The sequence below is a fragment of the Dipodomys spectabilis genome, unplaced genomic scaffold (assembly GCF_019054845.1).
Source record: "Dipodomys spectabilis isolate Male_0828 unplaced genomic scaffold, ASM1905484v1 ptg000113l, whole genome shotgun sequence".
In the NCBI taxonomy this organism is placed as follows: domain Eukaryota; kingdom Metazoa; phylum Chordata; class Mammalia; order Rodentia; family Heteromyidae; genus Dipodomys; species Dipodomys spectabilis.
The window spans coordinates 2,911,208-2,926,774 of NW_024870790.1; positions in this window are offsets into that span (position 1 = coordinate 2,911,208).

Consider the following 15,567-nt stretch of genomic DNA (forward strand, 5'->3'; position numbering starts at 1 on the left):
CCATATGCTGAACTCTACATTAGAATGACACTGTCAGTCAGGTGCTGGTGGCTCATGCCTGTAATACTAGCTACTCAGGAAGCTCATTTCTGAAGATCACAGTTCAAAGTCAGCTGGGGCAAAGAAGTCTGTTAAGACTCTTGTATCCAATTAACTACCAAAAATGCCTAAAGTCTAACTGTGGCTCAAGTAGTAGAGAGTTAGCCTCAAGCAAAAAAGCTCAGGGACAGTCCAAAGGCCTTGAGTTCAAGCTCCAGAACCAGTACACAAAAAATGACAGCTTCTTGAACAGAAATCTGATGACATAGACACCCAAGAAATAGAAGGAAACCAAGTACAGAAATGAATGGAGAAGATGGGCTTGAACTTTCCCTTGTAAAAGATCAAAGGGAGAATGCATTTTATATATGTGTGTGTGTGTGTGTGTGTGTGTGTGTGTGTGTGTGTGTGTGTGTGTACTGAAATATTACTTTATAGACTTTCTAAGGATATATAAAATAAAATATCCAATGTAAATGAACAATAACAAAGAAACTATAATAAAAACATCATACACAATATCTTTGAAATTTTTTATACTGATAATTTGTATTGATTATGGGTAACATAAAACATAAAACCTTTGGAATAGGAGTTCCATAAAAGAGCCCAGGAAAGTAGAATATTGGGAAGAAGAAAGTGGTATATTCAAGATGTTTTATTAATTCCTCCAAGAACCACATTCCAACACAAAAGACTCTCCCCTACCTCACACACACCTGGAAACATCATAGTAATACTCCTGGAAACCAGAAAAAAACTAATACAAAGTTAAAATCAAACATAATTAGCCTTTTTTTCCTTTAAAAAAAGATCAGTAGGAATTCAGTTGTAAAGGAGGACACCAGTGGCTCATGCCTGTAATCCCAACTACTCAGTAGGCTGAGATCTGAGAATCACTGTTCAAAGCCAGCCCAGGCAGGAAAGTCTGTGAGACTCTTATCTCCAGTTAACCACCTAGAAACTGAAAGTGGAGCTGTGGCTTAAGCTCAGGGACAGCACCCAGGACCTGAGCTCAAGTTCCATGACCGACAAAACAAACAACAACAACAACCAGAATAATTTAATTGTATTACTTTCAGGCCAAACATAGTAAATAAGAAGCAATGAGGTTAAAAGGACATATCAATAGGAGGAAGAAGAATCATTTCTACTCTGGAGAAAACTTAGGGAAGGTATCTCCTGTGGTTTTAAAAAACTGATTAGTTTGAAGGAAGAAACACCCAGCAATTGAGCAGAGATAAACTTCTGAGTAATGTGGGCTGAATTGTAAGACAAAGTTTAAATGAACACTAAAGCACATACCGCTAAAACCCAGGACACTTATGATAAAAAGTAGAAATGATAGTAGAGATGACTACCTTACTCTGTCTGAACATCAGGATCTTGGAGGACACATTCAAAACTAAGATTCAGAAATCCTTGGGCAAAAAAAGAGTTAAGCTGTATGCTGCTGCTGGCCTTTCTGAGGAGATTACATGTGGAGACTCCTTAGAATTTTTACAAGTTATCTTATGGATGACCTGTCTCTAGGGAGATCACCTGTGACTTCTTTGTGGGTTGGGTCTTTAGCAAGATGACACTGAGAGGAACAAGAATAGCGGGGAAGGCACAGTCTCTGTCACCTTCCTCCATATACCAATCTTTGTCTGGAAGGCACAACTGCAGAGCCTATCAAGGAATCCATTGGTAAAGACAAAATTGCATTGGCATTGTACCTGCCCAGCATCATGGATCAGGACATAGCATTTTATGCCATAAGAATTATTCTTTACCTAGCTCCTGCTTCTTCCTAAGGTACACATTCTAACAGAAAATAAAACAGTAAATCTCTTAGATGCTATGCAGTTCCTCGAAACATAAAAGGAGATCATCATGTTGAACAAAGTAAGTCAAGCTCAAAAAGAGAGCCAACATGTGTTTCCAATCATTTGTGGAGTATAGACCTAAAATGGTGATGTTGATGATAAATAGCAATGGTTATAGGGCATGAATTTAAAACATGAGGAAGAGATCAACCATGGAAGTTATTCAGTTAGAGAGACAAACATGTTCCAGGCCATCTCTTAAGCTACATTTCAACCTTCCATACCTCAAAAAGGAAGAGGGAGTCTATAAACTGTGGATCATACTAAAATGATCAGCAAAGGTGAAAAGATATGAGGATGAAACACCTGATGTTAGAAGAAGGCAAACTAGAACTTGATTTTCCTGAGGCTAAAAAAACCCTCAAGTATGTATTTAGACATATTATGCATTCAAATGGTGTGAAGACAAAATGTTTCCAAGGAGCAAAAACACCTACAAAAGCATACTATGCCTAAAGGAAACAAAAAGAAAAACTGGGCATCTTAACATTTGAGAATCTAAGCTGAAAAGATAATTTAAAATGAATCCACACTAGTCAATTATGTACTTATCATACTTACAACTCATTCTTCTATCATAGTTAAGTATTTTTTTTGGGGGGGGAGTCTGGTTGTGGGGCCTGAACTCTGAGCCTGGGTGCTGTCCCTCAGCTCTTCAGCTCAAGGCTAGCGCTCTACCACTTGAGCCACAGAGCCACTTCCGGCTTTTTTTTTCCTGCTAATGTGGTGCTGAGGAAGGGAACCCAGGACCTCAAGTATGCAAGGCAAACGCTCTACCACTGAGCCACCTTCCCAGCCTGCAAGTTAAGTATTTTTATTTGGTCAGGTTAATAAAGATTGTGGAAAGTCAGTATCAAGGTCCATAAGTGCACACAGATTGTTACACAGTCAGTCATGGTAGGGACATGGTGCTGCATAACCATACAGCTCTTCCTGCTGTAGTAAGTTAAAAGGGCATGCCTGTGTGGTCAGTCCCAGGCAGTAACATGCAGAAAACAGGCCCTCAGGAAGAGATTAATGCAGTTCTGATTTGTAGAATTCCCCAGTTTCCACAGTTTCAAAACTCACACTGTGGTAGATTTTTTTTAGCAACCAAATTGATGTCACTGAATATTGAGTGGGAAAATTTTATAGGGAATCATGTATCTTGTGATGCTCTCAACCAATTGTACCAAGCCACTGGACCTATGGATTCTAGGGCAAAATAAGGTAATCCCTTATATGGACTCTATCACATTAGATTAGATGTGTGCCTATATATAAACTGCACATAAGTATATGTTTCCTCTGCTAAGAACCACAAGATTCATAGAGCAGAGGAAACAATACCCACAAGGTAGTTTCTTAGAAAGGCAGAATCAATCATTTCAAAGCCAAGAGTTTTTGAGGACAGGGACAGGCTTGATTTTCAGAGGTGCCACTCACTAGATATGCAATTTTCAACTTGGTGCAAAACCACTCTGTCCTCACAATCTCAATAAGGTAAGAATAATATCAGTAATGAAAATAGAGCATTCTTCTTTAGAATCTATAATTATTTTTCATATGTACTTTATATAGAGAGCATGAAATGGGTATAATATTTTATTGTAAGTAAACAGATACATTTGAAATATTAGTTTTAGTTAATTTTACATAGCCATAAAATTATCTAAGTGAACAACCAAAATAGAAGACTTCTTTATTTTGTCTCACAGTTTCAGAAGGTTCCATTGACAGCTGTTGGACTCATGTGGTTTGGAAGAACATCAAACAGTAGAGGAAGATGTTCTCCTAGTGCAGGGAAAAGATAGCTCTAAGGACTATTGGAGTGACTATTGCCTTCAGATATGTCCTGCCTTTGAAAGTATTCAGACCTCCCAAAATAGCACCAACAGCTGCCAAACAAGCACCCCATACATAAGCTTTTGTGTTGGCGTAAATTGTATCCAAGCCATAATAACAACTTACCATTATTCCGTAATTTTAAATATTGACAGACTAAGCCATAAAAATACTTTGGGAAGTCTCCACAAACACAATTTGGCAAGAACATTTTTTTCCTTTGGAAATTATGATGGTGACCATAGTATGCTTCTCAGAGTCCCCTAATCAATTTTGAAACAGCAACTTTTTCTCATCATTTCTCTCCAAAAATCAAAATGCAGTAATGAGTCTGAATAAGAAGGACAGTCAGTATTGACAGATGAAAAGAAATTAGAGATTGCCAGTCCACTGCAACACTCACATCCCTGTTCAGTCTGTATCAATGATCACATGACCCATATTCCTCTGCAGTGGTAATTTTCTTAGACATAATATCAAAATAGTGGTTTATACCTGTAATCCTAGCAACTCAGGAGGTAGAGATCTGAGTATCACAGTTTAAACCCAATCCAGGCAAAAAAGTCCATCAAACTCTTTTTTTAAATTAAATTCTAATGTAAAGGTGATGTACAGAGGGGTTACAGTTACTTAAGTCAGGTAATGAGTATATTCTTTTTGAAAAGTGTCACTCTCTCCCTCATTTGCTCCCAAAATTTTCCCTCCTGACCACCCCCTCAAGTTGTATAGTTCATTTCCAATATAGTGTCTAGTGAGTGTCACTGCTGAATTGGTTCACCCTTTGTACCACTGTTACTGTGCTTTCCCTTCCCCTCTCTAATCAGATAAACTTATATACATGACAAAGGGTACAGAAATCACAAACAGTGACAAAGGGAATAAACCAAAGGAAAAAGAAAAATAAAAACTGCAAATAGTACAAAATAAAACTCTGAGTTCATTTTTATACACATCATTTTATATGGTCATATGCACATAGCTATTGAGCCATTGTGATCCGCTCCTAAGAATATCCTCCTTTGTGCCACTTCTCTTTGAAACTATTTCTTTCAATTAACCACCAGGGGCTGGGAAGGTGGCTCAGTGGTAGAACGCTTGTCTTGCATGCATGAGGCCCTGGGTTCAATTCCTCAGCACCACATAAGAAAAAAGAAAAAAAAAGCCAGAAGTGGCACTGTGGCTCAAGTGGTAGATCGCTAGCCTTGAGCTGAAGAGCTGAGGGACAGTGCCCAGGCCCAGAGTTCAGGCCCCAAGACCGGACCCCCCCCAAAAAAAATTAACCACCAGAAAAATGAAGTGGAACTGTGGCTCAAAGTGGTAGAGAACTAGCTTTGAGTCCCCCACCCTCAAAAAGCTCCAGGACAGCACCCAAGCCCTGTGTTCAAGCCCCCAACCAACAAAAAATGAATTTCATTGATGAAGTACACTACCCATACCACTTGACTTCATTGCCAATCATTAGACAGTGGTGTACTTCACTTCCTAGAAGATGCTTTCATTTCATGAACACAGGGAAGTATATTGGAGCCATTTACCAAAAATATATTTCAGCATCATGTATTTTTTTTACTTCTCTTTCTGAGGAGTGAAAGACCTTAAAGAACTGGCACTTGCCGATCATAGCTGGTATTCTGTACAGAAACACTGAAAGAAAGATATAAGCCAGAACACTAGGATCTCTAGGGCAAACGCAAAAAAGGACTACATCCAACCCCATGAAAGTCCCATTATCAAGGGTGGGACAAGGGTCTGGAATAAACCTTTTGGAGGTCTGGTCCCTAGCTGCTAGTGCTATTTTGGGAGAGAAGTATATTTGAAAGGTACCGTGCCTCTGATATATTCTTCCTACAGTCTCTCCATTTCCTATCCATCATGAGGTGAACAACATCTGCCATCTGCTCTCTCTGCTGCCATGACATTCTACCTCATTCTACCTCAAAACAGAATCAAAGCAATGGTGCCACCTAACCTCAAACTAAAACCACTCAACATAGGAGCCATAACCAATTTTTCCTATGTTGAACCTATCTTTTATTTTCCATAAAGATGAAAAGTATGCCTGATACAGCTCCTCTAAAAGAATGTGAGCATACTGAATTATCAAAACAAACACAGAACCTTTATCTCCATTCTTCTCTAAGGAGAGAAATCTTCCTGAAAACTATGAACAATTGCTTAAAATGTTCAGGGTTAACAGGCAGGTATATACCTCTAAATACTCATTTTTCCCAAATTACATTTTTTTTGTCGCTCATGGGACTTGAACTCTGGGACTGGGTGCTGTCCCTCAGCTCTTCAGCTCAAGGATAGCACTCTACCACTTGAGCCACAGCTCCACTTGTGGTTTTTCTGAGTGGTTTATTGAAGATAAGAGTCTCACAGACGTTCCTGTCCAGGCTGGCTGTGAACCGTGATCCTCAGATCTCAGCTTCCTGCGTAGCTAGGATTACAGGCATGAGCCACCGGTGCCGAGCTCATAAATTTTATAAGGAATATCATAAGACATTTAAAAGAGTCTACTTTCCCAGGCTCACAATTTTCATTTGTCGGCATCCTTGTGTGAATCACTGATGGAGCAGAATCCATAGCCTTGGAAATAGAATATTGAGTTCTTTTATGTTGTTTTGTTTTTTGTTTTAATTGTGAAAGTACTGTACAAAGTGGTTATAATCAAATGAGCAAGGTAATGAGCACATTTCTTATCAAGCATTGTGGCCTCCTCCTTTGTTTTTCCCCTACCATCCCTTCTCTCCCATCTCCACAACTACATCTTCACCCCCCTCCCCGCCTAAATTGTAAAGTATGTTTTTCAGCATAGTGTCTTGTACATCTCATTGTTGCAATGGGTCAACCTGTATCCCTATTTAAACAATTTGTTTTTTCCCTTCCCCTCCACAAATTATACCAACATCAAACACAGTAAAAACAGGGATTATACCATGGGGGAGGGACATGCAAAGCAACAAAAAAAATGGGGTACCTTATAAATGTGTTAGAAACAATAGCAAGAAAGAAAAAACCACTTGTGTCCTTCCTTATCTTGGGGTTCATTTCACTTAACATCATCTTATCTGACCTTTTCTGCTTGTCTCAGATATATACTAGTTATTGCAAATAAGGGAAACTATGGGACCTATGTTTCTTTGGGCCTGGCTCACTTCACTTAAGATAATTTTTTCCAAGTCTTTCCATTTCCTAACTAATGAGGCAATATCATTCTTTCTGATGGAGGCATTGAATTCCATTGTGTATATTTAATACATTTTCTTGATCCATTCATCTACTGAGGGGCATCTGGGTTGCTTCCATATCTTATCTATGGTAAATAATGCTGCAATAAACATGGTTGTACTGGTAGCTTTAGTATGGTCTTGTTTGTGATCATTTGGGTAAATGCCCAAAAGTGGTCTTGCTGGGTCATAAGGGAGCTCTATGTGGAGTCTTTTGAGGAACCTCCATACTACTTTCCAAAGTGGTTGAACAAGTTTACACTCCCACCAACAATGCAGTAGGGTTCCCTTTTGGGCACATCCCCTCCAGCATCTATTGTTATTAGAGTTCTTGATTGTAGCTATTCTAACTGGGGTGAGGTGGAATCTCAATGTTGTTTTGATTTGCATTTCTTTTATGGCTACAGAAGTTGAGCATTTCTTCATGTGTCTATTGGCCATTCTTCTTTCCTCTTCAGAGAAGTTTCTCTTTAAGTCTTCAGCCCACTTATTTATTGGGCAGTTGTTTCTTTGAGGATTTGTTGTTGAGAGATTTAATTTTTTTTGAATTCCAGGTATATTTTAGATATGAGACCCTTGTCAGTTGTATGGCTAGTGAAGATCTCCCAATCCATGGGTTTTCTATTGATCCTGCTAGCTATGTCCTTTGCCATGCAGAAGCTCTGCAACTTCATGCAATCCCATTTGTCCAACCTTTCTTTGATTTGTTGTGTTTCTGGGTCTCTATTAAGAAAATTTTGGCCTGTGTCAAGGAGACCTAGGGTTTCTCCTATTCTGTCCTGTAATTTTTTCAGGGTGTCTGCTTTGACTCCTAGGTCTTTGATCCATTTGGAGTTCATTCTGGTGCAGGGTGACATATAAGGATCTAGTTTTAGTTTTCTACAAGCAATTAACCAATTTTTCCAGCATCATTTAGTGAAGAGGCTGTCTTTCTTCCATTCTATTTTTTTAACTCCCTTATCGAAGATTAGGAGGCTATAGTTCTGTGGGTTCATTTCTGGGTTTTCAATTCTATTCCATTGGTCCTGAGGTTTGTTCTTGTGCCACTACCGAGCTGTTTTGATTACTATGGCTTTGTAGTAGAGTTGAAATTTGGTATTACTATTCCCCTAGCACTGTTCTTTCTGTAGGATTGTTTTTGCTATTTGGGGTCTTTTATTGTTCCATATGAATTTTTGGATTGCCTCTTCTATTTCCTTGAAGAACGAGGTTGGAATATTGATAGGTATTGTATTGAATTTGTAGATAGCCTTGGGAATTATTGCCATTTTCACGATATTGATCCTTCCAATCCAGAAGCACTTTCTAAGTTCTGTTTTGATTTCCTTTTTCAGGTTTTTAAAGTTTTCATTATAGAGGTCCTTCACTTCTTTAGTTAATTCCTAGATATTTTATTTTTTTGTGGGGCTATTACAAATGGAGTTGCTTTCCTGATTTTTGTTTTTTTCCTGCCAATACTGGGCTTTGAACTCAGGGCCTTAATGTTGTCACCTAACTTATTTGCTTAAAGCTAGAAATCTACCACTTGAGCCATAACTTCACTACTGGCTTATTGGGTTTTATCGAGATAATGGTCTCATAAACTTTCTTCCCAGATAGATTTGGAGCTTCAATTTTCAAATCTCAGTCTCCAGATTAGCTAGGATTACATGCATGAGCCACAAGTGTCTGGCTGGAGGTATTTTTCTCCTAAAGAAATTAATATGCTTTAAGGACAAAAATGTGGAAAATCTTTTTAACCTGTCCTGTCACTTCATTGTTTGACTCTTTTCCAGTGCCTCCTCCTTTCTGAATACATATTTGGGTTGAAACAGTCAAATAATGGTAGGACACTGGGCATTACCCAAATTCTTTTCATCAATTTTCAGGTTCCTTGAGGGACTTGGATTAGCACAAGTGTCTAGTATTTGATAAAAGTAGCTTAAAGAAGCAAACATTTAAAACTGTGAGTTTAGATTTTACAATCAAATGGCAAATATCACCACTAGGAATTCCCCATCCTAACTTTAAAGGCTGCTGACTCTCAGCAGGAAATGAGATTCCCAAGGATATCATGAATGCTCTAGAATGTCTTTATAACACTGAAACTTGTCACCTTGGTTTTATCCATGTAAAATATGTGCACATAATATGGACACCTGAACTTGGAGGCTAGACTGTGTCTGGCCCTTTCCTAAGTGGTGGCTTTAAATAATTATGCTGGAGAATCAACTTCTAGAGCAGAAGATTCCTTAGTGTCAAGACTTACCTGGAGCATGTGTACAAAAACTGTGACAATGACTTGGTAAATGAGTACCACAGGGTAAGCGCTGAGGGAATCTCCAGTCGAAAGTTGAGCACAAACCAGTGAACCCTACTGTGATTGTGTCTTCTGCCATAGGTAATTCTCTTCTTGTCGGTGATTTCATAACTTGAGTCTCTAAGATGTAGCAATTGATTTTTTTAAAGACTCATAATTCCATCCCTAACTTTTCTGTCTATACTTATGTAAAGAACTACTAGTGTTAGCAAGGCACATTTAGCTGGTCCAAGAAAGTAATGGAAGTAATTGGAACCTTAATATAAAAAGCTCCAAGTAGATCTTCTGCAATTAGTTATTGAGTTAGTGGAGTGTCAAAAGTCAATATCTCACCTTGTTCTTGGTTTTAGGGGAAAATAGTAGTTAGCCATTACTAGCGCTGATGCTTGTCTTTCTTTTGGGTAGTCCTTTACAGAATTAAGGAAAACATCTTGATTCTCCAAGGTTTCTATGTGTTTTGAATAAAGCATAAGGTAGAAATATGAACCTTTGCATGGAAAGAAAATGCTGGGTGAATAATACCAAGTTCTAGTTCATTACTGTCACTGTTACTTAATTGAAGCTTACATAAACTTTTAACATTCTATCCAGTTTCCCTTGAAACAAATGACATATTGAGAGGTGGTAGTGGAAATAGATTCACTTCGTAGTATAAAATGGAATTCACTTTGGAGTCTAATACAGAAAACCAGCATCTTTACTAGTGTATTTTCAACTTTAGTATTCTAATCCATTGTATGAGTTCAAACAATCTGGGTATAGTCATTTTTTGTATAGATAGATAGATAGATAGAAAGATAGATAGATAGATAGATAGATAGATAGATAGATAGATAGATAGATAGATAGATAGATAGATAGATAAAGATAGACAGACCAATATATCTTTCTTAAAAACATTAGGAGATATATAGAGATATATTGTGTCTAATGAAAGGGAATATATTGAAAGATAGCTTTAACCATGGCAGCAAATTAAAATTGAAGGAAAAGCTTTATAAATTACTTCAAGAGATAGTACACGTGAGCACAAATTTGTTTCTATTGTTAAAATTTTGATTAAACAAACAGCAAAGAGATTTTAGAAATCCAAAGAGAAAATATGAGGAGCCAACCACTCCATTTGCGGAAGTTATAACTCTATTTTTGAGAGAGCAGATAGACTGCAAAAAGAAATAATGAGAGGGTTGGACAGATGAACTTTGAAGGAAATACACAAAAGATCTGCAGGGTACAATGTAATTTCTAAGAGATATGTACCTGAATTTCTAAGAGGATACAAAAATATATTGGAGAAGAAGCAATATTGGAAACCAAAATGGGAAAATATTGTTCATGTTCATTATGTGAGCTATGAACAATACATAACAGAAATGATCTTCAAAAGCAAGGGAGATCCAGTCAAAAACGCATGTATACCTGGCAGGACAAGGGTAGCCTTTTGTATGGAAAAAATACCAGGTTTTTAAGAATACTGGATGGTATGCAAATGTATACAAATACATTAACTGAAACATAGTAAATTCAAAGGTGAAGTCAAATAGGGCAATTCTATAGAAAGGCAAAGTCAAAGTTCACCAAAAGAAACACCAGACAGCAGATACTTAAGAGGGGTGGGTGGGGTCAAGGGGAGAGAGGTAGAGAAATGAAAAGGGAAAGAATTCAATCACAAATCCAATGTATATCCTACAAAATTAAAATAAGTGAGGGGAGGAGTAGATAGGGGATGAATGGGTGAGAATGTTGAAAGGGGTTACATTGATCAAGATGCACTTCATTGATAAACTGCTTGGGTAAGTGGCAAATCTTTTGTACAGCTAATTAAAGATAATTTTTTTAAAAACATGTTGAGAGGAACAAAAACTCTATGCTTTCTCTGACATCTGGAATCCCGACCTAAAATTTATCTACATATATTTTATATATACATACCATGAATATAATTGTTATACTATTAAGGGGATGAGAGGAGGGAAGAAGGAAGAGAGTTATAAGTACAATTCCTCTTAAATCATATTGGATACATGGATATCAGCATGTTACAGGGACCAGTTGTTTAATAACACCATCAAAATTACATCTACTGACAGAAACCCAGACAGAACTAGCATACTTTAAAGGGCTATGTTCATGCCACAAGTACAAGAAAGCTCTGTGGTGATGATTCAAAGGAGACGCTGAAGAAAAAAAAACACAGATTTTCCTTTAGACAGCTGGATTCCAGGGTCAGGCTTTGCTACACCAGCAGTAAGTAAAAGAGAATGTTTGGGGGCCCAGAAAGATAGCATTAGAATTTCCCAGACACTTCAACCCTTTATCTTTCACACCAGGTATCAGCAACTCATGGTCTGATGTGATATCTGGCCTGTCACATCATTCTATTGTTGTTCTAATCAGTACTGGTGGAACACTGCAGTCCTCATTTTTATGAGGATGTCTGTGGCTGCTTTCCTGATGCAGTGGCAGAGCTGAGAAACTTCAAGAGAGACCACATGAGAAACAGAGATTGCAGTATTTCATGTCTGGTCTTTCCATTGTGGTGTGGTCCCTGAAATTATAGTAAAAGTTATTACACTACTCCCTTGATTTTAGAAATGATTTATGACATATCTTTAAATTGAAGGGAAACAACATATTACACTTACTGGTAGCTTAGGAAATGGTAGAGAATTCTGTGTTTTGAAATGAGATATTTACAATCTCATCCACCATCTTGGTCTTATCATCTTAAGGAACAGACTGAAGAAAGGGAAAAGAGTGACTGGCGACTCAAGTTGTCCAGTCTCCTCTAAGCAACGGCTGCCACATCTCCTGCACTACATGGAGAAGCAAACACCTTCATTCTACAACAAATGCCTCAACCCTTACACACAGACTCACACAAATACATTACCATGGTAGTCTTGGCATGAGTGTGTAATTAAGGCAGATTTTTCAAATATTCCTGCCTACCATGGTAACTGTTCCATCTTCTAGGGCAAAGCCTCATTGACTGTTTTCAGAAAAGCCTTCCTGTAATATTATCTGCTTTAGAACAGGATTAGCATTAGCAATGGGATTTATGGGCATAAAGCTTAGGGTAAGATTCATGCTTGAGTTGTCAGACACTCAGGCCATACCAGTCCAAGTTGTGATCGAACTAAAGCCATAAGAAACATACCAGCTGCATTTATATCTTAAGTATTCTTGAGACAAACTATTCAAGCAAAAAAGGGTGGAGTGGGGGCTGGGGAGGTGGCTCAGTGGTAGAACGCTTGCCTTGAATGCCTGAGGCCCTGGGTTCGATTCCTCAGCACCACATAAACAAAAAGAAAAATAAGCCAGAAGTGGCACTGTGGCTCAAGTGGTAGAGTGCTAGCCTTGAGCTGAAGAGCTGAGGGACAGCGCCCAGGACCAGAGTTCAGGCCCCATGACCGGACCCAAAAAATAAAAATGGTGGAGTGGTGTTAGAATTGTCCATGGGCTCAGATTTCCTTATGATACATTCTGTTAGGATTTATGTGTACCAACATACTGACTGCCTGATTGTGAAGCAGGCATTAGATGAGATGCCCTCAAGCCTGTTCTGACAGTTGTCCAAACTGAACCTTGGAGAAAATGGTGGAGAGAGGTGGGAAACACATGTGAGGTCTCATTATCAGTACCTATGTGGCTTCTTTCTGTGTCCAGAATGTTCTGGTAATTTCCACAATTAACCAATCTGGGCCCCAATTAATTTTTTAGGTGGAATTCTCATTCCAGTCACTTGTGAAAAGTGCTTTATCATTTTAGTCTTGCTGATGAAACTGCCTTGACATATGAGTCACAAGATGTATGTTTTCCATGATACATTAAATTTGTTTTCCTAGAATGAGCATTGAAGTAAATCCAACAAGCTTTCTTCTGACTCACATTGTTGTAATTGAATGAATGAAGTAGCACAGAAAATGTCAGAATGCTAAATTATGATGGCCGTACCAAGAACACAGGAGGTAAGGCTATAATATGACACAAACTCTTTCCTTGAACAGTCTCAAAGCTCTGATGTGAAATGTTCTTGCTGTGATAGTCACAGAGTCATCTCATGGATATGCTATTTAATGTGGTGGGAGCCCCCTGTTCTCTCAGGATTCTTTGGAGAACCAGTATATATGTATGTATGTATAGATGGATGGATGGATCTACAATAAATAGGTGTCTAATTATACTGTGTATTACAGAGTTGAGCTCCCCAGATGTCCTTGGTTTTGATGTCAATGAGAATTCAAGTTGAACCTCTGAGTTTTGTGATATCTCTCAACCCCAGGTAATGTTATAACATACTTACCATCAAAACTAGTCAAGTTATTCTGGTGATTACTTTTTATAAATGTGATATATGAAAATTCACAAATATAAATTTTATGCTGGTTGATAGTTTAGAACAACTCAAAACTGATCTCAGATGAAAGAAGCAGCTCTTTTCATAGTTACAAGGAAAGGAAAAATATCTTGTTTGTCATTCATCCTGGCGATTATTCCATAAGCCATTATGCTTTCTGGGACCCACAGGAGGAAGAGCCTCCTAGTAGAGCATCATGTCTCTGTTCATAGTACAAAGGCATTTTCAGTAGTGTGACTCTGACAAGAAACAGAAGTGCCTTTAGCTCCATTCCAGCTATTGCTGGCATGTATCCATGTGACATAGTGGTGTTGCTCCCAGGGCAACTTTCCCAATCAGAGAATAGTTCAGAAAGGTAGTTGATGTTTGAGTGGGGCTCTCTACTTCCTACCGTGGGTCATAGGTATTTGCCTTAGCTGCTCTGACTCTGAGTCTTCTTCTGTAGAAAATTCTTAATATCAACATCTATTCAATGCTAGGGTCTGTAGGGAGACAGCCACATGCACCGTGTTTCATCCGACATATACAGGATATATACCCATGTCAAATGCAAGGAAATTGCTAGTAATAAACAGGAGCATCACGTCTGGTCCATGAGAGAATTAGATTTCAGTCTAGGCCATATGGCCTCTCATTTTGACCTTTTAAGTTGTCTTTTCACACATGATTACATATTTATGTAGACTTTCTCACAGGCTGCATGGGAAAGAGAACTGAGATTTTTTGTGCCTGCTCACTTCCAAAATACTGAAACCAAAAAAGACAATGACCAGTAAATAATAGCCAAAGAATGTTAGTAAGGATGCCATTCTACACTTTTGAATATTCTAATTGTTCAGAGAAAAGTACGATGCTAACTTCTCTTTCTCCAAACACTGAGGAAAGAGGCACAGAGAACAATTCTGTAACTCCTCAAAATCACACCAGGGGAGTAGAGTTCAAATTGGCAATGATGTTTATTAGTTATCTAAAATGGTATTTAGATCTGAGCAGGCCACACACAACCTAAAATCCTATCACTCTGGAGCCGGGGGCAAAAGGATTATGATTTCTAGGTCAGCCTTGGCTGCAGATTGAGGCCCTGTTTCAAAAACCAAACAACTAAAATGTCAAATCAAAAAAAATCAAACACCAGCCTAATCACTTCTCTTTTTTCACTGTTCATCATCACCATTTTTGATTACTGAAAATGTGGCAGGAAAACAGGAAGAGATAGGTTAGCCCAGAAACCTCTCCCTCATGGCTTAACATGCTCTTTCCCTAGGCAATAATTGGCCCCTGTAGTAAAGGCAGCGAAAGACCAGCCCCTACCACTCTTTCCCTAAGAGAGCATCCAGTTGGGATAGCTATGACCATATAAGGCAGCAAGTTTCCCCCAAATCCTGGAGGTTATAAAAGGTCACCTGAGACAATAGCCAGCACTTCTTCTCACTTCCTCTCACCTGGTGAGAAGGGGTCTTGCTGGTCCCTTAAATGTTTTTACTTTCTTGCTATTGTTCCTAACATATTTATAAGATATTTCTTTGTTGCTTTGTATGTTCCTCCCCCATGGTATAACCCCTGCTTTCACTGTATTTGACGTTGGTATAATTTGTGGAGGGAAAGGGAAAAAAATTGTTTAAATAGGGATACAGGTGGACCCATTGCAACAATGAGATGTACAAGATGTTACGTTGAAAATGAACTTTACAACTTTGGAACAAGGGGGGAGGATGGGAAGGGATGGGAAGGGGGAACAAAGGAGGCATCATGCTTAATAAGAAATGTACTCATTATCTTGCCCATATAATTGTAACCTCTTTGTATGGTATTTTCACAATTAAAAAAAAACCTTTCCTTTGTTCCTGGATGTCCCTGTGGTTTTCTGGCTAAGCATAATTTACTGCAACAATGGTGCATGACCAGGAACTAGAGTTTTGGGGTTTTGTTTTTTGTTTCTTTTTTTTG